The sequence below is a fragment of the Oryctolagus cuniculus genome, chromosome 11 (genome assembly GCF_051225735.1).
Source record: "Oryctolagus cuniculus isolate XC-2025 breed Fujian yellow rabbit chromosome 11, ASM5122573v1, whole genome shotgun sequence".
In the NCBI taxonomy this organism is placed as follows: domain Eukaryota; kingdom Metazoa; phylum Chordata; class Mammalia; order Lagomorpha; family Leporidae; genus Oryctolagus; species Oryctolagus cuniculus.
This window is the reverse complement of record NC_142877.1, coordinates 45,971,462-45,994,764: the sequence shown is the minus strand read 5'-3', so window position 1 is coordinate 45,994,764 and position 23,303 is coordinate 45,971,462.

The following is a 23,303-nucleotide window of genomic DNA, read 5'->3' as shown; positions in this document are numbered from 1 at the left end:
TGAACCAGCAGAGGGAAGATCTTTCTCTCTCTCTCTCTCTCTCTCTCTCTCTCTTTCTCTCTTTCTCTCTTTCTCTCTTTCTCTCTTTCTCTCTTTCTCTCTTGTCTGGCATTCTGCATTTCAAATAAATACAGATTTCTAATGTAAAGGATAAGTTTATTTTGGTTTAAATGTTTTTAAATTCTTGCATAACTTTTGCACAATATGTGTTTTTCCATGAACATATTGAAGGACCTTCGTATATAGACATTGTCTTCTCAATACCAAATGTTACTTTTTAAATAAACTTTATTTGATTTTTTGACTAAACAATAATATATTTTGTGTTTTTTTAAAAGGAGAGGCAAAAAGATTTTAAAAACTAAGACCAGGGATGGGTGCTATGGTGTAGTAGTAAAGCCGCCACCTGAAGTGCTGGCATCCCATATGGACGCAGGTTTGAGTCACAGCTTCTCTGCTTCCAATCCAGCTCTCTGCTATGACCTGGGAATAAAGTAGAAGATGGTCCAAGTCCTTGGGCCCCTGCACCCATGTGGGAGACCTGGAGGAAGTTCCTGGCTCCTGGCTTTGGATTGGCACAGGTCTGGACGTTGCGGCCATCTGGGGAGTGAATCAGCAGACGGAAGACCTCCCTCTCTCTCTCTCTCTCTCTCTCTCCTTCTGCCTCTCTGTAACTCTGACTTTCAAATAAATAAATGAAAAAAAAAAAACTAAGACTACTAACAGCTATTAACCAATGTTAACAGTTTATTATTAACATTCTTTTCTTGTACACATGGTTCATTATTTTTTCATTGAGATTAATAAGCCACACAAGAAAACTGTTTGATTTCCAGAAATGTATGTGCTCTGTGCAATTCATTTAATCAAACACTGTGTACTGAGCACTTGCTAGTGCCAAGATCCAGGTGTACCAGCTGCAAACGTTGGGATCAGACAAACCTGGATGTCTTTACCATTGCACCAGCCAGGGCTTGAGCAAGGCGCCTTGCTAAGTCTCAGTTTTCCCATCTGTGAAAAGGAGGTGAACATCACCAGATGTGCAGAATTGCTGAAATGATCAGTGTGATGATGCAGGGAGATCATAGAGGAATGAACACCTGTCACTACATGGAGAAAAGGGGAGACAGACAACCAGGGCAACACTGCCGGGAAATCTCAACCAATGACCGCGCAGCCCAGAGCTGACTTACTCCGGTAACAGGGGGCTCACAGCCTGCAAGGCACCTCGGAGCAGCTGTTTCTGGTTGGAAGTTTTTCCTAAGACAAAGCTAAAGCTCTCTGGCTCAAATGTGCAACTATTTCTCATCGTTATGGCAACCCTTGAATGGGGTGGGTGGTCTTCCATGCAGGGGTCCTTCCTGTGATGCGGGAACCTTCCACATTTGTGCATCCAATTAATAGGCACTGGGCACATGTGGCTATTGCCCATTCCAAATGTGACTACTGCAACGAAGGGACTGCATTTTTAATTTCATCTAATTTTAATTAACTATAATTTAAATAGTCTCATGTAGCTTATGGCTTCATATTGGTCAGCCCAGTTTAAGAAATTTAAAAAAAATTAGCAGGAGCAAGTATCCACTACTTTTTCTTCACTGGGCCAAACATCCTCCATTCCCCTCAACGTTGGTCATGGATGTCATCTGGGTCTCTCACATAACCTGTTCTGAACGCAGGGATTCAGTCTAACTGTCCACATCCCCATGAAAGTGTTATATCAGGGGGCCGGTGCTGTGGCACGGTAGGTTAATCCTCCACCTGCAGCGCCGGCATCCCATATGGGTGCCAGTTCTAGACCTGGCTGCTCCTCTTCCAATCCAGCTCTCTGCTGTGGCCTGAGAAAGCAGTAGAAGATGGCCCAAGTCCTTGGGCCCCTGCACCTATGTGGGAGACCTGGAAGAAGCACCTGTCTCCTGGCTTCGGATCGGTCCAGCTCCAGCCATTGCAGCCATCTGGGGAGTGAACCAACGGATGGAAGACCTCTCTCTGTTTCTCCCTCTCACTGTCTGCAACTCTACCTCTCAAACAAATAAATAAAATCCTTTAAAAAAAAGTGTTATATCGGGATCAAATCCCTCAGTAGTTATCCAAAATGGGAACACCGTATTCCAAGTAATAGAAAAATAGCATCTCCAGGCCAGCACTGCACCATTCACTTTTGTGTTCCTAGTATCCATCTGAAGTGATAGCCCACTGATACCCGCAATGGATAAATACATTTCCCCTGCAGGGTGGAATACAATGGAACTCTCACTTCCGTTGTTCTAGACATGAATTTCCATGAATGGAATCTAAGAACACATTCAACTCTTAACTTTTTATTTATTTTGGCATTTCTTTAAAGGTTAGATGTGATTGATGCTCTTTAATTTGTTTATAATTTGAGAGACAGAGACAGAGAAAGAAAGACAGAGAGCTCCTATCTGTTGATTCACTCCCCCAAATGCCTGCAGTGGCTACAGCTTGGTCAGGCCAAAGTAGCTGGGAATTCAATCCTGGTCTACCACCCCCTGCTTTTTTTAAATGTTTAGGTGATCTGTGTTTTTAACTCTTTGTTCACTCTGCCTTGTTTGATAATTAAATGTGTTGACTTTCTGCACTCTGGAATATACTTGTGGAGGTATTTTTGTGGCTTAAAACATGGCCCATTTTAGCTATTTTAACATAGGTGTCTGAATTACATTGTGGAGATTTTTATATAGATATGAAGTATGGGTGACCTGTCATGTAAAACACTTCTGTTATTATCAATATATTTTTTAAATATTTATCTATTTATTTGAAAGTCAGAGTTACACAGAGAGAGAAAGAGAGGCCAGGGTGGGGGGTGTCTTCCATCCACTGGTTTACTCCCCAATTGGCCACAATGCCCAGAGCTATGCAGATCTGAAGCCAGGAGTCAGGAGCTTCCTTGGGGTCTTCCACTCAGGTACAGGGTCCCAAGGACTCAGGCCATCTTCCACTGCCCTCCCAGGCCACAACAGAGAGCTGGATCAGAAGTAGAGCAGCCAAAACTCAAACCAGCGCCCACATGGGATGCTGGCACTGCAGGCAGCGGCTTCACCTGCTACACCACAGTGCCAGCCCCTTATTATCAATATTTTTACTTTTTATTTTGAAAAGATGGAAAAGTGCAGCAACATTGTCAGGATATGTCAGTGTATTCCCACACACTCTTCACTGGCCCTTGAGCTCTGCCACTTGGCTTGTGTGTGTTTGTGTGTCCACGTGTGTCCACGTACGTGTCACACCCATGTATGTGTGTGTATATATGCGAATGCATGTGGATGCGTGTATGTGTGTGGTGCGTGGGAACCATCCAAGAGGTAGTCATTGTCATAATGACACTTTTACCTTAGATTCTTCACTATGGGTTTCCTAAGAACAGGAACCAACTCTGTAAGCCACAGAGCAAATATTTAATCCAGGAAATTGGATATTGAAACAACACTGTTACATAATATTAAACATAGCTAATATTATCTTTCTTCACATTTCATCAGTTTTCCTAGTACTCTCCTCCAGAGCAATAATTTTTTTCCATCTGGAATCCAATTCAAGGCCCTTATGTTTTGTTCTTCTGAAGCCAAAATTGAGATCTTTTTAAATGTTTATTTATTTATTTTACTTGAAAGGCACAGTAAGAGAGAGAGAGAGAGAGAAAATCTTCCACCTACTGGTTCACTTCTCAAACGTGTGTAACAGCTAGAACTGGGCCGGGATCCAGGAACTCCATCTGGGTCGCCCACATGGATGGCTGGGCCCAAGCACTTGAGCCATCACCTGACCTTTAGGATGCATTAACAGGGAACTGGATCAGAGCAGAGGACCAGCAACTCAGATATGGGATCCCAAGGCAAGGTTTAACCTGCTGGGTACCATATCCAGTCCTGAGATTGAGATCTGAGAGATCGGGGAAAGCCTTTCACAGCATTGTGGCTTTTTGCTTCTTTCCTTGTGTTTTTTAAAGATTTATTGATTTATTTGAAAGGCAGGGTTATAGAGAGAGAAGGAGAGACGGAGGGAGAAAGAGAGAAAGAGGTTTTCTATCCGTTGGTTCATTCCCCAAATGGCCACAACGACTAGGGTTGGGCCAAGCTGAAACCAGGGGCCAGGAGCTTCCTCTGGGTCTCCCACATGGGTGCAGAGGCCCAAACCTTTGGGCCATCCTACACTACCTTCCCAGGCAGGTGCATTAGTAGGGAGCTGGATTAGAAGTGGAGCAGCTGGGACTCGAACTAGTGCCCATATGGGATGCTGGTGCTGCAGGCCAGGGATTGAACCTGCTGCACCTCTTCATGTTTCTTAGGTGCCTCGCTCTCCTCACTTTCACCCTGCACCATTACATAAGCCCTGGGGCTCTAGGTTTGGTAGTGAGCAGTAACCCAGCAGAGGACACCGCCCTCCGCAGTAAGGGCCATCTTGGGGTGAGTCCAGTTCATCAGCTGACTTCTCCCAGGGCTCCCCTGTGAGCAGACTAGCTTGGGAAACCTATGTGACAGCAGCTGGGGGGTGGGGGGGGCGTTGTCCTCACATACCCCCTAGGGAATTCCTTCTGCCTCAAGGATATCCCTGGATCTGGAACTCAGTTGAGGGGGGGGAGGCTTACCTACTCAGTAAGGACAAAGAGAATAACTTTTTAAAAATTTCAAACCGAAACAAATGAACTTCATTTTACTTTAAATGAATAACACCACCACACTGGGGATAAGCAACATTTGAAAACAGCTCTCTGGTGGTGGTGGTGGTGGTGGTGGTGGTGGTGGTGGTGGTAGTGGACCTCCGTTGTAGAGGCGACACCACCAAACAGACCAGGAAGCTCAGGCTCCTTAATAAATACGGACCCACTCTGGCACCTCCCTGCAGAAAATGGTGAAGAAAATGGAAATCAGCCAGCACCCCAAGCACACTTCCTCCTCCAGCAGTAGAACCAAGAGGAAGAGACAAACTCTGGGCATGCAGCCCTGTGGGCCATGCGTGGAAATTGAGGCTGCAGCACCACTTCCACTGTCACAGTGAAGCCAGCAGTCAGCAGGTAGAAGGAACTGGAAGACCAGTAGACGTTCCATCATTTGAGGCACTGCCAGCCAAGGGGGTAAATTTATGTAACAAAATTTCAAAATTTTCAAAACCAATACCAAAACACCTAGTCTCAGTAACTCTGAAGGTAGTACCCTGTTTACCCCAATCTAAAACCCAAAAGAACCAATTAGATAATTTTTTTAAAGATTTATTTATTTGGGGCCACTGCCTGCAGTGCCGGCATCCCATATGGGCACCAGTTCGAGACCCAGCTGCTCCACTTCTGATCCAGCTCTCTGCTATGGCCTGGGAAAGCAGTAGAAGATGGTCCAAGTCCTTGGGCCCCTGCACCCATGTGGGAGACCTGGAAGAAGCTCCTGGCTCCTGGCTTGGGATAGGCACAACTCTGGCCGTTGCAGTCATCTGGGGAGTGAACCAGCAGATGGAAGACCTCTGTGTGTGTGTGTGTGTGTGTGTGTAACTCTTTCAAATAAATAATAAAATAAATCTTTAAAAAAAAAGTACTCTCTTTAAAAAAAGATTTATTTATTTATTTGAAAGGCAGAGCGAAAGAGAGGCGGGGGGAGGGAAGGGCATGGGGAGATCGAAAGAAAGATTTTCTATCCGCTGGTTAACTCCCCAAATGGTCACAGCGTCCAGAGCCAGGCCAATTCTAAGCCAGGAACCCCCTCCAGGTCTCCCACATGGGTGCAGAGGCCCAAGTACTTGAGCCATCTTCTGCTGCTTTCCCAAGATCATTAGCAAAGAGCTGGATTAGAAGTGGAACAACCGGGACTCAAACCAGCACCCACATGGGATGCTGGTGCAGCAGGCCGGGGCTTTACCTACTACACCACAAGTGCTGGTCCCCCAACTATATACTGAACACCAATTATGCTGCTTGTTTATCTTGGTGGCACGGGTTGGAACACTGAAGCTTTTTCTGCATCATGTAGTATTGACCAAATCCATAAATAATGGAAGCCAGGTTTTCCCACCTTGAGTGAGTTAAACAGTGAACTGTATGGAGTCTGAATGCAATAGGAACTTTCAGATAGACTCGTGGATTTTAACATAGACAGGTGGCTGTATAGACAAACCGAAAGGTAGAAGGAGAAAGACAAAAGGAAGGAGGGAGGAAATGACACAGCCCAAAAGGCCCTGGAGACGCCCAGAACCTGTACAGCCTGCCTCTTGGCTCCTAAACCCCCATCCCCATGCGGAACAATCAGGACTTCCTGCAAACACAACTGTTTCTAAGGAAATTTCAAGACAAGTCTTGGGGAGCAGGTGCTTTAGCACAGTAGGCTAAGCCTCCATCTGTGGCACTGGCACCCCCTCTGGGCACTGGTTCAAGTCCCGGCTGCTCCACTTCCGATCCAGCTCTCTGCTATGGCCTGGGAAAGCAGTAGAAGATGGCTCTCTGCTGTGGCCTGTGAAAGTGGTAGAAGATGGCTCCAGTCCATGGATCCCTGCACCAGTGTGGGAGATTCAGAAGAAGCTCCTGGTTCCTGGCTTCAGATTGGCGAAACTCCAGCCATTGCGGCCATCTAGGGAGTGAACACGCAGATGGAAGACCTCTCTCTCTCCTTCTCTCTCTCTCTGCCTCTGCCTCTCTATAACTCTGCCTTTCAAATAAATAAATAAATAAATATTTAACCAACCAAACAAAAAAAAAACCTAGAGTACCCAAAGTCTCTAAGAAATATCCTTTAGGTAGCTGAACTAAATGCTAAGAACAGAGACAGTGTTGGGTTATTCTCCTCCAGAGAATCCTGAAGGGCAGGACCAGGGACCAAGGTGCCCAGTTTCTGGTGTCGGGAAAGACAGCTACAGTCAGAGCCTTGGCTCACCCCTCAGGCTAGCCTGCGGCATCCCTGCAGGGGGCAGTGTTCAGTTCCCCAGCAGTGCTGATTAAAAGCAACATCCTGAGCCTGCTGGCCCAGCCCTGCCTCTGCTCAGTGTGACACAGTTTTCTGTTGCCCTGTAATCAGTTATCCCTAATGTGGCCACTGAAGGCCCACTTAACCCAGGCACAGCTTACAGGGTCTTTCCACTCAGTTCGACCCAGACTGCAACAAGGTGTCAGTTAGCCTGGGGCTGTTCTCTTGCCTGCATCTAAGGGTCTTCCTCCAAGCTCACCAGTTGCAGGCTGAATTCACTTCCTTGTGGTTGTTCCAGCAGAGGACCTTTCAGACCCTGGCCATGTGGCCCCGTAGCCATTCCCAACAGGGCTGTGTGTTTTCTTCTTGATCAGCACCACAGCATCCCTGTTGCTCTGGTCTCTTTGAAAGGAATTGGGAAATTGGTCAGATCCACCCAGATGATCTCCCCTGCGAAGAAAAAAAAAAAAAGAAGGAAATGTCTGTGTGTATCAGTGTTGCTGCAAAAAGTTTTGTCAAACTATTTTATATCTTTGCCAAACCAGTATTTACGAGTGGTACACTACTATGATTTAAATGATCTGTGATTAATTTTTATTTTACTGTATATGAAAGAAATGGTCTTTTTTTATTTGATTATTGCTTATAGCCCTTGTCTATTTCACGCTGAACTAAGGTTTGCTTGTTTTACTTTTTTATTTGTCAAATTCTATTTAGTGGAGTATTAAGTCTTTGACTATAATGTAAATTAAAACTATGTTATCTCAAAAATTGAAAGAAACAAGAAAAAGAGAGAGAAGGGAAGAAAGAAAAAAGGAAAGGAGGAGGGGAGGAAAGATGGAGGGAGGGAGGGAATATTATTACATTCTTAGAATTGTATCTATGAACTACATGGAATTTGTTCTGTTCATATTAATATCACATTTATATGAGAATTGATGACAAAGAAAATAAATAAAACACATCCAAAAAAGATTTTTAAGCAAAAAAACTCACAGTGAACCAATCAGAAACCCAGTCCCAACACTGGCATCCCACCATGTTCACACACCCAGAGAAGGGGCTCTACAGGTGTGCAAACCCAGGGGCTAGAGCCTGGAGCCACCTTAGCATGATGGAGCTGTGAGTGAAGCTGCCACCTGCGGTGCCAACACCCCATGTGACTGCTGGTTTGATTCCCAGCTGCTCCACTTCCAACCCGTCTTCCTATCACCATGCTTAGGAAAGCAACAGAAGATTTGTCTATACATTTGGACCCCTGCCACCACATAGGAGACTTAGATGGAGGTCCAGGCTCCTGGCTCTTGGCTCCTGGCTTCAGCTTAGTCCAGCTCTGGCCATTGCTGCCATTTGGGGAGTGAACCAGTGGGTAGAATATTCTCTCTCTCTCCCTCTCTCTCTTCCTCTCTCTGTAACTCTACCTCTCAAATAAATAAAATAAAATCTTTTAAAAACACTAAGGCATGTACAAAATAGTGCCTGAAATGCTAATTATAAAACTGGAAAATTCAAAAACAACCAAATACCTGTCTCTGGAAGACTAGTGAGACCAATCGCAGAGTATGCTTTTAATGCCAGATCTGTATTTACTGATGTGGGAACATGTCCTAGAAACATAGGCAAATGAAATAGCAGCTCACAGAGCAGCGGTGCAGAATGACCCCACTTATTTTATTTACATATTTTATTTTTATATCTAATTATATCTATGCACTTTTTTAAAAGATTTATTTATTTATTTGAAAGTCAAAGTTACACAGAGGGAGCAGAGAGAGAGAGAGAGGTCTACCATCCGCTTGTTCACTCCCCAATTGGCGGCAATGGCTGGAGCTGCACTGATCCGAAGCCAAGAGCCAGGAGCTTCTTCTGGGTCTCCCACGTGAGTGCAGAGGCCCAAGGACTGGAGCCATCTTCTACCACTTTCTCAGGCCACAGCAGAGAGCTGGATTGGAAGTGGAGCAGCCGGGTCTCGAACCTGCACCCATATGGGATACCAGCACTGCAGGTGGCGGCTTTACCCGCTACACCACAGCGCCAGCCCCTCTATGCACTTTTTTTAAAAGATTTTTTATTTATTTATTTATTTTTAAATATTTTATTTATTTATTTGAAAGTCAGAGTTACGAAGAGAGAGAGAGAGAGAGAGAGAGGTCTTCCATCTGATGGTTCACTCCCCAGATGGCCGCAACGGCCAGAGCTGTGCTGATCTGAAGCCAGGAACCAGGAGCTTCCTCCAGGTTTCCCACGCAGGTACAGGGGCCCAAGCACCTGGGCCATCCTCCACTGCCTTCCCAGGCCACAGCAGAGAGCTAGACCGGAAGTGGAGCAGCCGGGTCCCGAACCGACGCCCATATGGGATGCTGGCGCTTCAGGCCAGGGTGTTAACTCACTGCACCACAGCGCCGGCCCCTATTTATTTATTTATTTGACAGGTAGAGTTACAGACAGTGAGGGGGAGAGACAGAGAGAAATGTCTTCCTTCCGTTGGTTTACCCATCAAATGGCTGCTACCGCCGGAGCTACACCGATCCGAAGCCAGGAGCCAGGTGCTTCTTCCTGGTCTCCCAAGCGGGTGCAGGCGCACAAGCACTTGGGCCATCCTCAACTGCACTCCCGGGCCACAGCAGAGAGCTGGACTGGAAGAGGAGCAACCAGGACTAGAACCCAGGGCCCATATGGGATTCTGATGCCACAGGCAGAGGATTAGCCAAGTGAGCCACGGCACCGGCCCTCCTTCTATGCACTTTTAAATCAAGCACTGTATGGCTCAAACTTCTCATGGTTGTAGTCTCTGTGGCATGGGATGACAGAGGTACATTCACATTATATTTTACACCCCTGCATTCCTTAAATTATTTTCTTACAATTAGCAGCAAACGTTAAGCTATTGCTACTTTCAGAGAAAAAGTGAGGAATCTTAGGGGAAAGGGGTTATTTTCTCTTTCCGTCACTAAAAGGACAATGCAACCTCTTTTTCTCTCCATCTTCAACTTTTCATACCACCTTGTCAAACAATATAAAATTGATTGTCTTTTAAGAAAAGAAAATTTGAGTTTCTTGCAGATGAGTGACAAGTCTTGAAATATATAAAATGCACGCAGCTGTAGGACATGTGGAATAAATTGCACACAAAGTAAAAGACCATAATACATCTCCCTAGACTAACATGGCGATAATCGCAAGCTAAGCCAAAATCATTTATGTACTACAAATGTATTACTCGCTTATCAGTTTCTGATTCATTTACTTTTGAAATTTGCTTATTCCTTCTGTTAAAACATTGCTAAAACCATCAGCCAGTTCATCTTTAAGAAAATGCACACTGGCTCCCGTGTCATATTGATTTCTCAATGTGTCATTACGGTTAAGTTATTCTACACTGAACAATGCTAATACTCTGAAATAATAATAGATTGTGGTCTTGCTCGAGTATTTAGCTTCCACCGTGTAGCTGTCTTTGCATGTTAAGAATTGATACACACCGCTAGGAACCTCTCGTCAGCCTGTCTCCCAGGTTCTCACACACAGGCTATGTGCTTGTCAGCCAGACATATTTCATCCAAATTATTTCGCACAGTAGCTGTATTTTGGAAATGTCGCATATGAGAATATATGGTCTTCGTGTACGGTATGGTTGGGGTGCTGCCCAAAGTCCCACGTGTTGAAGCCTTGGTCTCTAAACTCTTGTGTTAATGGTTAATGCACTAGGAGTGGATGCTTAATCCAATTACAGTACTCACACTGGATTAGGTTGTGGAGCTGAAGCCCTCAGGAGAAAATCCTGTTGGTGCAATAAAGAGAGACCACGTGGGCACGGGCCAGAGTGCTTCCTCTCTGCTTCCTGCACAACCAGGTGATGCTTCCTCCCCACAGCCTCTGCCAACGCCAGCCTCAACACACAGCTAAACCAATGCAGCCCACCCGACCTTGGACTGTGAACCTCCGAAACCGTGAGCCAAAAGAAAACCTCCTCCTGTACAAGTTAGCATCTCTGGGGCATCTCAACTGTAACGCAGTGTCTGCAGGTGGCCACTCTGGCTGCTGGAAGCAACAGAAACACAAGACCCAGACAAGCAGTAGCTGTCCCCCAGGACACTCCCAGCAGGGAGCTCCAATGACAGACAATGCCCTGGAAATAACTCATTAAGGGTCATTTGTAAGTCACTTCTCTTGGGAAATCGCAGCGGTCCTCACTTCCTCTGTGAAGAGCTATGTGAGTGCTTTACCCCACCAGCGTGGTGTCATGCCTTCTAGGGACACAATCCCCTGTTTGACTGCGAGAGTCAGCCACTGTCCTTGACGGTTCAGCTTGCCGTTCAGGCAGACCCACGACAACAATAGCACCAGGGCACCATCTGTTCTGCCCAGCTGTGTGTGCTCTGCTCAGCTGGCTGCGTAAGATGGGGGTGGGGGATGTTAGTGTCTCAGCTTCTGTTTGGTTTCCCAAACGCTCCTGAGGGGCTCAAGAGCATGGTTTGGTGCCTGGTGCTATTATGCCATTTTGCATGAGGGCAGGTTCCCCACGAGTGTGTTTGTGCCTGGGAGCAACAGTGTCTTTGCCTCCGTCCAGGTGAGATCAGACCTGTGAGTTCCTGGCGAAAAGACTTCGGTGCTCCAAAGTCAGAGCTCCATCCAGAGCTCCCCTCTCCTTCGGCTTCTGTGTTCTTGGTGGAGAGCTACAGCTTCACAACAAGCAGGAATGAGGCTGGCCAACGCTGGAAAGAACGTGAAAGCCGGGATTCTCCATCTAGCGGCTGTGACTCTGCCTAAAGGTGGGCGTTTAGCCCAGTGGTTAAGTCACTGGTTAGGATACTCATGTCCCACATCAGAGTGCATGGGTTCAATTCCCAGCTCTGGCTCCTGACTCCAGGTTCCTGCTAACGCGGGCCCTTGGAGGCAGTGGTAATGGCTCAAGGAATTGGGTTCCTGCCTCCTGTGTTATAGACCTGGATTGAGTTCCTGACTCCTGGCTTCAGCCTCAGACCAATGGTAGCCATTGCAGGCATCTGGGGAATGAACTAGCAGATGGTAATTCTCTCTCTCTCTCTCTCTCTCTCTCTCTCTCTCTCTTTCTCTGCCTTTCAAATAAATAAAATAAAGTTTTGGCCGGCGCCGCAGCTCAATAGACTAATCCTCCGCCTGTGGCGCCGGCACACCAGGTTCTAGACCTGGTTGGGGCACCGGATTCTGTCCCGGTTGCTCCTCTCCCAGTCCAGCTCTCTGCTGTGGCCCAGGAAGGCAGTGGAGGATGGCCCAAGTCCTTGGACCCTGCACCTGCATGGGAGACCAGGAGAAGCACCTGGCTCCTGGCTTTGGATCAGCGCAGTGCGCCAGCCGTAGCAGCCATTGAGGGGTGAACCAACAGAAAAGGAAGACCTTTCTCTCTCTCTCTCTCTCTCTCTCTCTCACTGTCCACTCTGCCTGTCAAAATAAAATGAAAAAGAAAGTTTTAATTGAGGCTGGGCCAGCACTGTGACATAGTGAATAAAGTCACCACCTCCAGTGCCGGCATTCCATGTGGGCACCAGTTCGAGTCCCGGCTGCTCTACTTCCAATCCAGCTCTCTCCTGTGGCCTGGGAAAGCAGTAGAAGATGGCCCAAGTCCTTGGGCCCCTGCACCTGTGTGGGAGACCCAGAAGAAGCTCCTGGCTCCTGGCTTCGGATTGACACAGCTCTGGACTTTGCGGCCAACTGGGGAGTGAACCAATGGATGGAAGACCTCTCTCTCTCTCTCTCTCTCTCTCTCTCTCTCTCTCTCTGTGTGTGTGTGTGTGTGTGTGTAACTCTGACTTTCAAATAAATAAATAAATCTTAAAAAAAAAAAAAAAAAAGAGTAGACAACAGGACTGGCTGCTTCTCTGTTTCCACATCGCGGTATCTTCAGGATCCGAACAGACTCACAAATGTTGCATTAAAATAATCTCCCCAGGGCAGGTGTTTAGCCTAGGGGGTACACTCACATCCGGTATCAGAGCGTCTCGGTTCAAGTCCTGGCTCCACTCTTGATTCCAGCTTCCTGCTGATTAGTTTGGCCTCTGTCACCTACTTGGGGGACCTGGATTGAGGCTACCAGCTGTGGCCTGGCCCAGCCCTAGCCTTCGCAGGTATTTGGGGAGTGCACCAATGGATGTGATTCTCTCTCTCTCTCTTTTTCAAATACTTCTCTCTCTCTTCCTTTCAAATAAATAGAAATGAAATATAACAGCTTTCTAGGACAACACATGTGCACACACACACACATACACATACACACACTGTGTACTGCATATCTCAGAATATTGAAAAGCCCAGCAGTGAATAACACCAGCAATAGCATTGGCATTAAGGACAAGTGAACTCAAGTAAACAGACTGTATTGATCTCAGATCACTCCTAATTACGGAACTGCATGGTCCTGTCTCCTGGTATTGTCCCTTCCTTTGTCTGGTGGCATTTTTTTTCCTAGTGCCTCCTACTCAGCCACTCATTTCTTCAATATCATCTTCCAAACTCCCTGCTCTCCAACACACACCCTCTGCGCTGGGTTCTTGACTCTTTCCTGGGTCACACACCAAGCCCAGGGTCAGCTCTTTGGATCCTGTCATGTGCTCCTGGCCCCTGCTCCATTACCCTGGCCACTTCCATTCTGTTTCCTCTTCTCCCAGGACCCTTGGCACTGGTGCCTTCTTTCCTCTCCCCTGAGCTTAAGCCAGGGCAACTCTACCCACCTCCTCTCCCCTCCCCACCCCCAGATCCTGTTAGTTTCCAGAGAACTCGAAGTAATGACTTTGCAAGGGCAGTGAAGTTCTTAGCATAAACACACAGTAACAAGGCAATGCCAGAAACATAGAAAGCAGTTGCCAGCTGCCTGCCTCTCCTGCGAGCGGACCCTGCTCACTGTACCTGTTTACAAATGCTGGTTCAGGCAAGGAAGAGAGTGATAGCACAGCTATGGGAAGAAGGAAGGGAGCTCTTTCTATTTTTATGTTTTTAATTTTTTAATTTTATTTGAGAGGCAGGCTTACAGAGAGGGGGTGGGGTATTCCATCTGCTTGTTCACTCCCCAGATGGCCACAATGGCCAGAGTTGGGCCAATCCAGAGCCAGGAGCCAGGAGCTTCTTCCAAATCTCCCACGTGGGTGCAGGGTCCCAAGCACTTGAGTCATCTTCTACTGCTTTCCCAAGCCACAGCAGAGAACTGGACCAGAAGAGGAGCAGCAAGGGACCCAAACCCACCGGCCCTCCAAGGGAGCTCTTTTGTAATACTGTGAAGAGATTGTTGGAACCCTCAGAGATTTAATTATTCATCTCTTTCTAAGATCTACTTTCTTCAGGAACTAAATTATTGACCAGCAAGTGGACACACAGACAAGTGTCTTAGACTGTCAGTATGTCTAGAAAGTTAAATTAAGCCTTTTAATGAGGAATTTCCTCTTCTAGGAAACAAACCCAAATAAATACTCTCCTGTGGATTTAGGATTCCAAAGAAAGCTTCTTTTGAGGGGGGAGGAGTATTTATTACAATGACATTTGGACACAACTTAATGTCTGTCATTAAGACCGAACATATTGTGATGCATTGTTCTTGTGGACTATCATGCAGCCATTAAGAAGAAGGAGGGAGTGGCCTGCGTTGTGTTGCCACAGGTTAACCCTGCTTGCAACACCAGCATCTCAGAGTGCTTAAAAGTCTTAAAAGCCTTAAAAAAAAAAAAAAGTCACCTGCCTTCAAAGTACTTTATTCCCTTCTGTTGGGAAACTTTCATAAAAAATAAATTAATTCTTCAAAAAATTAAAACTGAAACATACGTGTTCCTTCTAAGACCGCTTGGGAAGTGATGTTCCAGGCGTAGGCATAGCTCCTGCAGGAATTTAGAGGATGGGAACTGAGCTAAGAGGAGTCCCCCAGGGCGGGCCGTTTGAGACTTTCACCTCTTAGAGAGAAGTGAGACCCCATGAACAGCACAGACCTGCTCATATAAGGGATAAACAACTACATGACCCACCCCAAAGACAGGAAAGCCAGATTATGCCCCAGCATTAGGATATGGTATAATTATCACACTCGCCTTATCTTGGAAAACTGTGTACCAACTCCAGAAAATGCAAGATCCTAGAATATTTTTTTAAGATTTTTATTTATTTATTTCAGAGGTAGAGTTAAAAACAAAGAGGGAGAAATAGAGGGAATGGTCTTCCATCCACTGATTCACTGACCAAATGGCTGCAACAGCCAGAACTAAGCTGATCTGAAGCCAGGAGCCAGGAGCTTCTTCAGGGTCTCCCAGGTGGGTGCAGGAGCCCAAATACTTGGACCGTCTTCTGCTGCTTTCCCAGGCCATAAGCAGAGAGCTAGATCAGAAGAAGAGCAGCGGGGACACACACTGGTACCCACATGAGATTCCAGCACCACACAGGCAGAGGCTTAGCCTACTACACCATAGCAACACACACACACACACACACACACACACATGGACCCAGAATGCTTCTTAAAATGCTCCATTTTCCTTCATCACTTAGAAAAAATGTGGATGAATACTTTCTAGAAATATTTCCAACACCAGATTAAAATGAAATAATTCACTCTAAGTTAAATTATAAACATGATCATCAGGGCCAGTGCTGTGGCAGAGCAGGTTAACACCCTGGCCTGAAGTGCCAGCATCCCATATGGGCGCCAGTTCAAGACCTGGCTGCTCCACTTCCAATCCAGCTCTCTGCTATGGCCTGGGAAAGTAGTAGAAGATGGCCCAAGTCCTCAGGCCCCTGCACCTGTGTGGGAGACCCAGAAGAAGCTCCTGGCTCCTGGATTCAGATCGGCACAGCTCCGGCTGTTGCAGCCAATTGGGGAGTGAACCATCGGATGGGGTTCATACGATGAGAGAGGAAGACCTCTCTCTCTCTCTCTCCCTGCCTCTCTTCTCTGTGTAACTCTGACTTTCATATAAATAAATAAATCTTTTTTTAAAAAAATGATCATCATAAAACCCTCATACTTCCAGTACTCATTTAAATTTAGGTTTAACTTAACTTTACTCTTTTAAAATTTTTTTTATTTATTTGAAAGAAAAAAAAAAAGAGTCAAGACATAGAGTCTCTTCCATCCTTGGCTCCTTTTCAAGTGCCTCCAGTAGCCAGGGCTGGATCAGGTAAAGTTAGGAGCCTGGTATTCAATCTGGGTCTCCCACATGAGTGGCAGGGGCCCAAGTCCCTGAGCCATCACCACGGCCTCCCACAGTGTGCACTAGCAGGAAGCTGGAATCAGAAGTGGAGTCAGGACTTCAACCCCGGCACTGCAACATGGGGTATGGAATCCCAGCAGCATAATTTTTTTTAAGATTTTATTTATTTACTTATTTGAAAGGCAGAGAGAGAGAGAGAGAGAGAGAGATCCTTCATCTACTGGCTCAGTCCCCTCAATGGCCACAATGCCAGGAGCTGTGCCAACCTGAAGCCAGGAGCCAGGAACTTCTTCCAGGTCTCCCATGTGGATTCAGGGGCCCAAGGACTTGGGCCATCTTCTACTGCTTTTCCAGGAGCACCAGCAGAGAGCTGGATCAAAAGTGGAGCAGCTGGGACTAGAACCAGCACCCATATGGGATGCCAGCACTGCAGGTGGCAACTTAACCCGCTACATCACAGCACAGACCCCTCCAAGGGGCATTGTAACCTCTGTACCAAACATCTGCCCCAGAGTCTTTCCTCTAAAAATGGTGGTCAATAAGAAGGATAAAAAAAAAATAATGAACATTTGATCCAGAAACTCACTAATGACGTGGAGCTTGGGTTAAAGAAAAGAAAACACCTTTTAAAAGCTCTGAACATTTCACAAAGTACTTGATACTGAACTTGAGAGCATCTTCCCTCAGGAAAGACAAGACGTAGGTTTGGAAGCCTTGTAATGCAGAAACCAACCCGCAAGACGTGGTTCCCCCTCCCCCACCCCAGCCAGTTGCCTCACAGTTTCACCATCTGAAATTCTTCCCATCATTCTCCAAATCAGCATTTAACACCCCAGAGGCAAAGGCCGTGGGAACACTTTTCCATATTGATCAGCCTTCGCTTGCTGGAACACCTTGTCACCTCCGGGTTCTTCAGCTGGCCCCCAAACAAGCTTCCCTTCCCTCGGGCCTCACCAGGGGCAGCAAGCAGGAGTCTCCCACCTTTCCTGCCTCTCATCTTGTATATGATACTTGAAAGGGTTAGGATGGTGCCCTGCCCTCTCCAGGAAAGAGAAGCCCACCACAGCAAAGGGAACACAGATACACTTCAGTTTTCTGCGAGATAGAAAAAGCACTCCTCCACCATCCTCCGTGACACAAATAAGCAGCAGGTGTCCCGCCCAGCTCGAATGAATAATACTGGACGTCCGTGTGGACAAAGGGTTCCTGCAAATCCCAAGAGCCAGCCTGCACATGCATCCTTTGCAGCATCTCCATATTGATGCCGTGTTTTCCAGGTGAGCCCTCAGCAGCCCACGTCTGTCTTTCCCCCTCCAGCCTACCAAGCACAAACACTTCTACGTGTGAGATCTGCAGACGGCCATACTGTATATTCAGATGTCTCCTCCTACGCACAAATCATCTGTCCCTGCCGTGAGGGGCTGTGGGAAGCACAACACCGTCATCACACCTTCTCCACGTGAACACGCACCTACACCACCTCCCAGTTCTGCAGACCTGGGCCAAGAGACAAGGTGTGCACAACATCTGGCTACAAACAACTCCAGGGCTGTAACAATGAAACGGTATTCCGCACCCCTCCCCGCCCCCCAGGGCAGAAACACGTGCTCTGGAGGATAAACAAACCTCTGAATGCTATCTGTAACAGCTCCATCTGCTGGTTCCCAGATAATGTTACAGATCTGACAGGTGGTCATCGATCATATTGATCCAATAATAAACAGTGCATTATAATAGAAGTTTTGTCGTTTTTCTTCGCAATTCATGCAGAACTGCTCCTGCCCTAGACAGCAGCCAGCATGCACAAACAGCAGCCGGGGATGCAAAAACAGACTGCAAGGGTTGCTTTGGAAGATAATTTAGCTAAACAGGAACTCTCTAGAATAAAGGATATGATAAAAGGACAGCATGGCCCTTTCTGTCCCTCTTTGTGGCAGTAAACAATGGATCTCCCTATCCTCCTCCTTGGGTCCTCCTCTCCCGAGACGGAAGCAGTGATACTTGTCACTGGGGTCCAGGTGACGATAAGAGGATTACAACCATGAGGCCATGCTCAGTGTGCTGAGAGATCCGGAAAGTCATGAGCCAGGAGGACAGAGGTGTTATATGCCTTCATATTCACCAGAAGTTCTTATGAAGTCTAAAATCTTCCGTAAATCCAGGAAGAATTAGCTAGCTACCAGAGACATGCAGTCAGGTGGTGCGAAGTCAACAATAAAAGTGGGTTTGCAGAACACAGATGCACAAGAGTGTCAGCAGGCACAGTTCAAATAGTCACAAGTTCTTGGTGATTTCACCGCAGGAAAAACAGTCCTGGGAAACTTTCTTGTGTTTCCTAAGCTGTCTGACATACAAATGCCCATTTTCCTAAAGGGATTGCTAGTTAATGTGATTCTCACCCACCTAGCAATCATATATGCAGGCCAGCATTGCAACACAGCAGGTTAAGCCGCCACCGGCAATGCCAGCCTCCCATATGAGTGCCAGTTTGAGTCTCGGCTGCTCCACTTCTGATCCAACTCCCTGCTAATGCACCTGGGAAAAGAAACATAGAATGGCCCAAGTGCTTGGGCCCCTGCCACCCTAGTGGAAGACCTCAATGGAGTTTGGGTTCCTAGCATCAGCCTGGCCCAGCCCCATCCATTGCGGCCATTTGGAGAGTGAACAAGCAGATGGAAGACCTTGCTCTCGCTCTCTCTTGTTCTCTGTAACTCTGCCTTTCAAGTAAATTTTTTTAAAAGGGTTATTTATTTACTTGAAATGCAGAGTTACACAGAGAGAGAAGGAGAGGCAGAGAGAGAGAGGTCTTCCATCCATTGGTTCACTCCCCAGATGGCTACAATGGCCAGAGCTGCTCCGATCTGAAGCCAGGAGCCAGGAGCTTCTTCCGAGTCTCCCACGCTTGTGCAGGGGCCCAAGGACTTGGGCCATCCTCTACTGCTTTCCCAAGCCATAGCAGAGACCTGGATCAGAAGCAGAGCAGCCAGGACTACAACCAGCACCCATATGGGATGCCGGCACCACAAGCAGCAGCCTTACCCTCTACAATAAAAGTCAATAAAGTCAATAAAGCTTTAAGTGCCATACGCCCACCATCACACTGCACCCCCAAAGACAAGGCCTTTATACTCAGGGGCTGCAGTGGAATTGGACTTAACTTCGGCATCACTGGGGCATGGCTAGGAGGCTTTGGGCCTCTCATGAGCTTTGTCACCCCCACTCTAAACCCATTCAAAGTGGTATGGGTTCAGTTGTGTCCCCTAGAAAGAGATGTGCCGGAATCCCAATCCCCAGGACTCTGAATGTGGGCCTATTTTAAAGTTAGGAACTGCAAAGAGGTAAATCCAGCTAACAGGAAGTCGTGAGGGTGGTGACTAATCTCTTCTGATGGTGTCTTTATACAAAGGGGACATTGGGAAAGACGGACAGATTCACAGAGAGATGTTGTGAAGACACGGGGAGAAGACGGCCAGCTGCAGGCTAAGGAGAAGGGCCGGGGGCAGAAACCCCTTCCCCACCATTGAAGGTGCCAACCCTGCCCACACCACCATTCTGGTTCCAGAACCATGAGACCAAATTGCTGTTTTGTCAGCCCTTCAGTTTGTGGTACTGATGACTTCAGCCCTGGCAAAATGAATATCCCCCCTAAACATACAGTCTAAAAGTTCATATGCAAGCAATTTTAATTCTCAAACCCAAGAAGATTTACAAATTCTCAGGTGATCTCTAACTTGACAAGAGGGGGGAAAAAAGAAAAAAGAAAGAAACCTTTTCCTCATTGCCAAGTCCTTTATCAAGTTCGCTTCCATGGTGCTCCCCATTGAAATTGAAAACTGTCAAAGGATCGCCGAGATGTATGATGAGTTGTTTCTTTCCCCAACAGCAACATCAGCACCAGTTAAAATTTGACAACCACAATCTAGATGACAATTTTGTGATTGGGTCCAAATGTAATTTTTTTTCCTCTGCTGCTATAATTGCCCAGACCTTATCATTACTTTATTGTGAGATCAGCCATGATACCTTTTCTTCCCAAAAGATCACTCAAAGAGCTAAACTCACTAGGGTCAAATAAATATTAACTTCTCAAAGAAAACCCTAGAGGGCTCAAATGCAACCTTGTAATTCAGCCGACGGATTGCCCGTCACCTATGGAAAGCTACTCAGGATGGGGAACGTATAACCAAGTACAATTTCCTATCTTCTTTCTCCAATTCCTAACACGTGAACGCGTCAGAGAGGCAGTGACCATGAATCCACAGTAATGAGAGGAAATGTCAGTCCACCCACTCTCCATAGCCTTTCCTAAGTGTTTTACTTCCAACATCACAGTGAGGCCAGACGCCTTCTAGGAAAGCACAGGCTACTGGTTTCTCCATGCTGTACCTGCCCAAGCCATATGCCCTCCCTGGTGTTCCCTTTCTTAGCAAGAAACACAGGGTCTCCAAGAGTAGGGAGAACTTAGAAGCACTGATTACACCCCGGAGAATGAAGAAGTAGAGGAAACCCATGGCAAACCCACTGTGATGAGAAAGACAGCAGCCCCGCACTCCAAGCCACCTTGATCTTGGCCTTCATCTAACCAAAGGATTCAGTGCAACCCAATCCCTACCTGTGTGATGACTTTCTGTCCATCAGGGAAACAAATCCTGGGGACAAACTCTCCAGCCAGGTACTAAAGAATCACATTAAAAAAAAAAAAAAGATTGATGTATTTATTTGTCTGAAAGGCAGAGTTAGAGACAGAGAGACAGAGGGAGATAGGAGACAGAGAGAGATCTTCCAACTGCTGGTTCACTCCCCAAATGGCCACAAAAACCAGGGCTGTTCCAGGTAAAAGCCAAGAGCCTGGAATTTCATCAGGGTCTCTCCCATATGAATGGCAGGGGCCCAAGCACTTGAGTCATCTTTCACTGTTTTCCCAGGCACATTAACAGGGAGCTGGATCAAGAGTGGAGCAGCCAGGACTCAAATCGGGGCTCAAATAGGATGTTGGCATTGCAGGAGGCAGCTTAACCCACTGCACCATAATGCCAGCCCCCAGACTCACCTTTAAAATGTAATGCTTGCAGCTGGCATTTCGCCTAGAAATGAAGACTCTGGCTTAGATGCTGACATGCCCTGTCAGAGTGCCTGACTTCGAAGCCTTCTGATAGGCCCCCTGGGAGGCAATACTGCTGACTTAGGCAGTTGGGGCACCCACATGGGAGACCTGGATTGCATTCCAGGCTTTAGACTCAGTACTGTCCCTGCCACGGTGAATGTGAACCACGTGGATAAAAACAAACTGTAATTTAAAAAACAACAAATCCCAATACTTCTCTATACCAATGCCATCGGAAAGTGACATGGTTTTCCACTTGCAGCTTCCGAAGGCTTCTCCCATTACTTTTTGTTGGAAAGCGACAAAATGACCCATGAACTAGGTATTGACTTGGTCCTGAATACAAGCAGCCAAAACACACCGTATCCCTCCTTGGCACCAATGCAAGAACCAAAGAGAATAAAATGTTATGGGGGAAAATGAAATAAAAAGAAGTGGAAATGGAGGAGAGAAACCTAGTACATGCAGAAGGAATGGTAGAATTCAGGCAATGGATGCTGGAAACTACAGGCTAGGACCTCCCAGGGGAGCATGGGAAATGTCATCCAATGACAAAGAATACTGAAACAATGCCAGGGATTTCACATCCCTCAGATCGGGGACTAATAAACCGCTACGAACTCACTTGGGGCGATCCTTTAACAAATGTCCAACTCAGCCTCGCTCAGAGGGCCATGGTTTGCCTCAGAATGAAGCTCACAGTGAGGCACACAACACATGTGGCATCCTTACCCCAGGGGTGTGGCAGGCATTCACTGGGGACCCAGGATATGACATCAGTAGATGGATACCCAGAGAGTAGAGGAGCGAGGCGAATGACACCAGCAGCAAGCAGTCTGGCAAATCCAGGATGTGGCATGTTCCACAAATGCTCTCAGCTCTCCCCAGAAGGAAGAAAGGGACAGGAAAAGGAGTATAAATTAAAAGAAAAATATTTTAAAATCCAATACAGTGCATGAAACTTGAACAGGCCCTACACCTGGGGGGAAAAACTGTCCTATAATCATTTATTCTGAGGGCCAGCACTGTGACAGAGCTGGTAAAGCCATCACCTGCAGCTCTGGCATCCCATGTGGGCACCAGTTCGACTCCTGGCTGCTCCACTTCTGACTAGCTCTCTGCTGTAGCCTAAGAAAGCAGTGAAAGATGGCTCAGGTCCTTGGGCCCCTGCACCCATGTGGGAGACCCAGAAGAAGCACCTGGCTCCTGGCTTTGGATTGGCACAGCTCTGGCTGTTGTGGCCATTTGAGGAGTGAACCAACAGAAGGAAGACCTTTCTCTCTGTCTCTCCCTCTCACTGTCTGTAACTCTACCTCTCAAATAAATAAATAAAATCTTTTTTTTTTTTTTGACAGGCAGAGTTAGACAGTGAGAGAGAGAGAGAGACTGAGAGAAAGGTCTTCCTTCCATTGGTTCACCTTCCAAATGGCCGCTACAGCTGGAGTTACGCCAATCTGAAGCCAGGAGTCAGGTGCTTTCTCCTGGTCTCCCATGCAGGTGCAGGAGCCCAAGCACTTGGGCCATCCTCCACTGCCTTCCTGGGCCACAGCAGAGAGCTGGACTGGAAGAGGAGCAACCAGGACAGAATCCGGCACCCCGACCGGGACTAGAACCCAGGGTACCAGCACCGCAGGCGGAGGATTAGTCTAGTGAGCCACAGCACCGGCCAATAAATAAAATCTTTTTTTCTTTTACCATTTTCTTTTTTTAAAAACTTTTATTTAATGAATATAAATTTCCAAAGTACAGCTTATGGATTACAATGGCTTCCCCCCCATAACTTCCCTCCCACCCGCAACCCTCCCCTTTCTCGCTCCTTCTCCCCTTCCATTAACATCGAGATTCATTTTCATTTCTCTTATATACAGAAGATCAGTTTAGAAATATTAAGTAAAGATTTCAACAGTTTGCACCCACATAAAAACACAAAGTGAAAAATACTGTTTGAGTACTAGTTAAGCATTAAATCACAATGTACGGCACATTAAGGACCGAGATCCTACATGAGGAGTAAGTGCACAGTGACTCCTGTTGTTGACTTAACAATTTGACACTCTTGTTTATGGCGTCAGTAATCACCCTAGGCTCCAGTCATGAGTTGCCAAGGCTATGGAAGCCTTTTGAGTT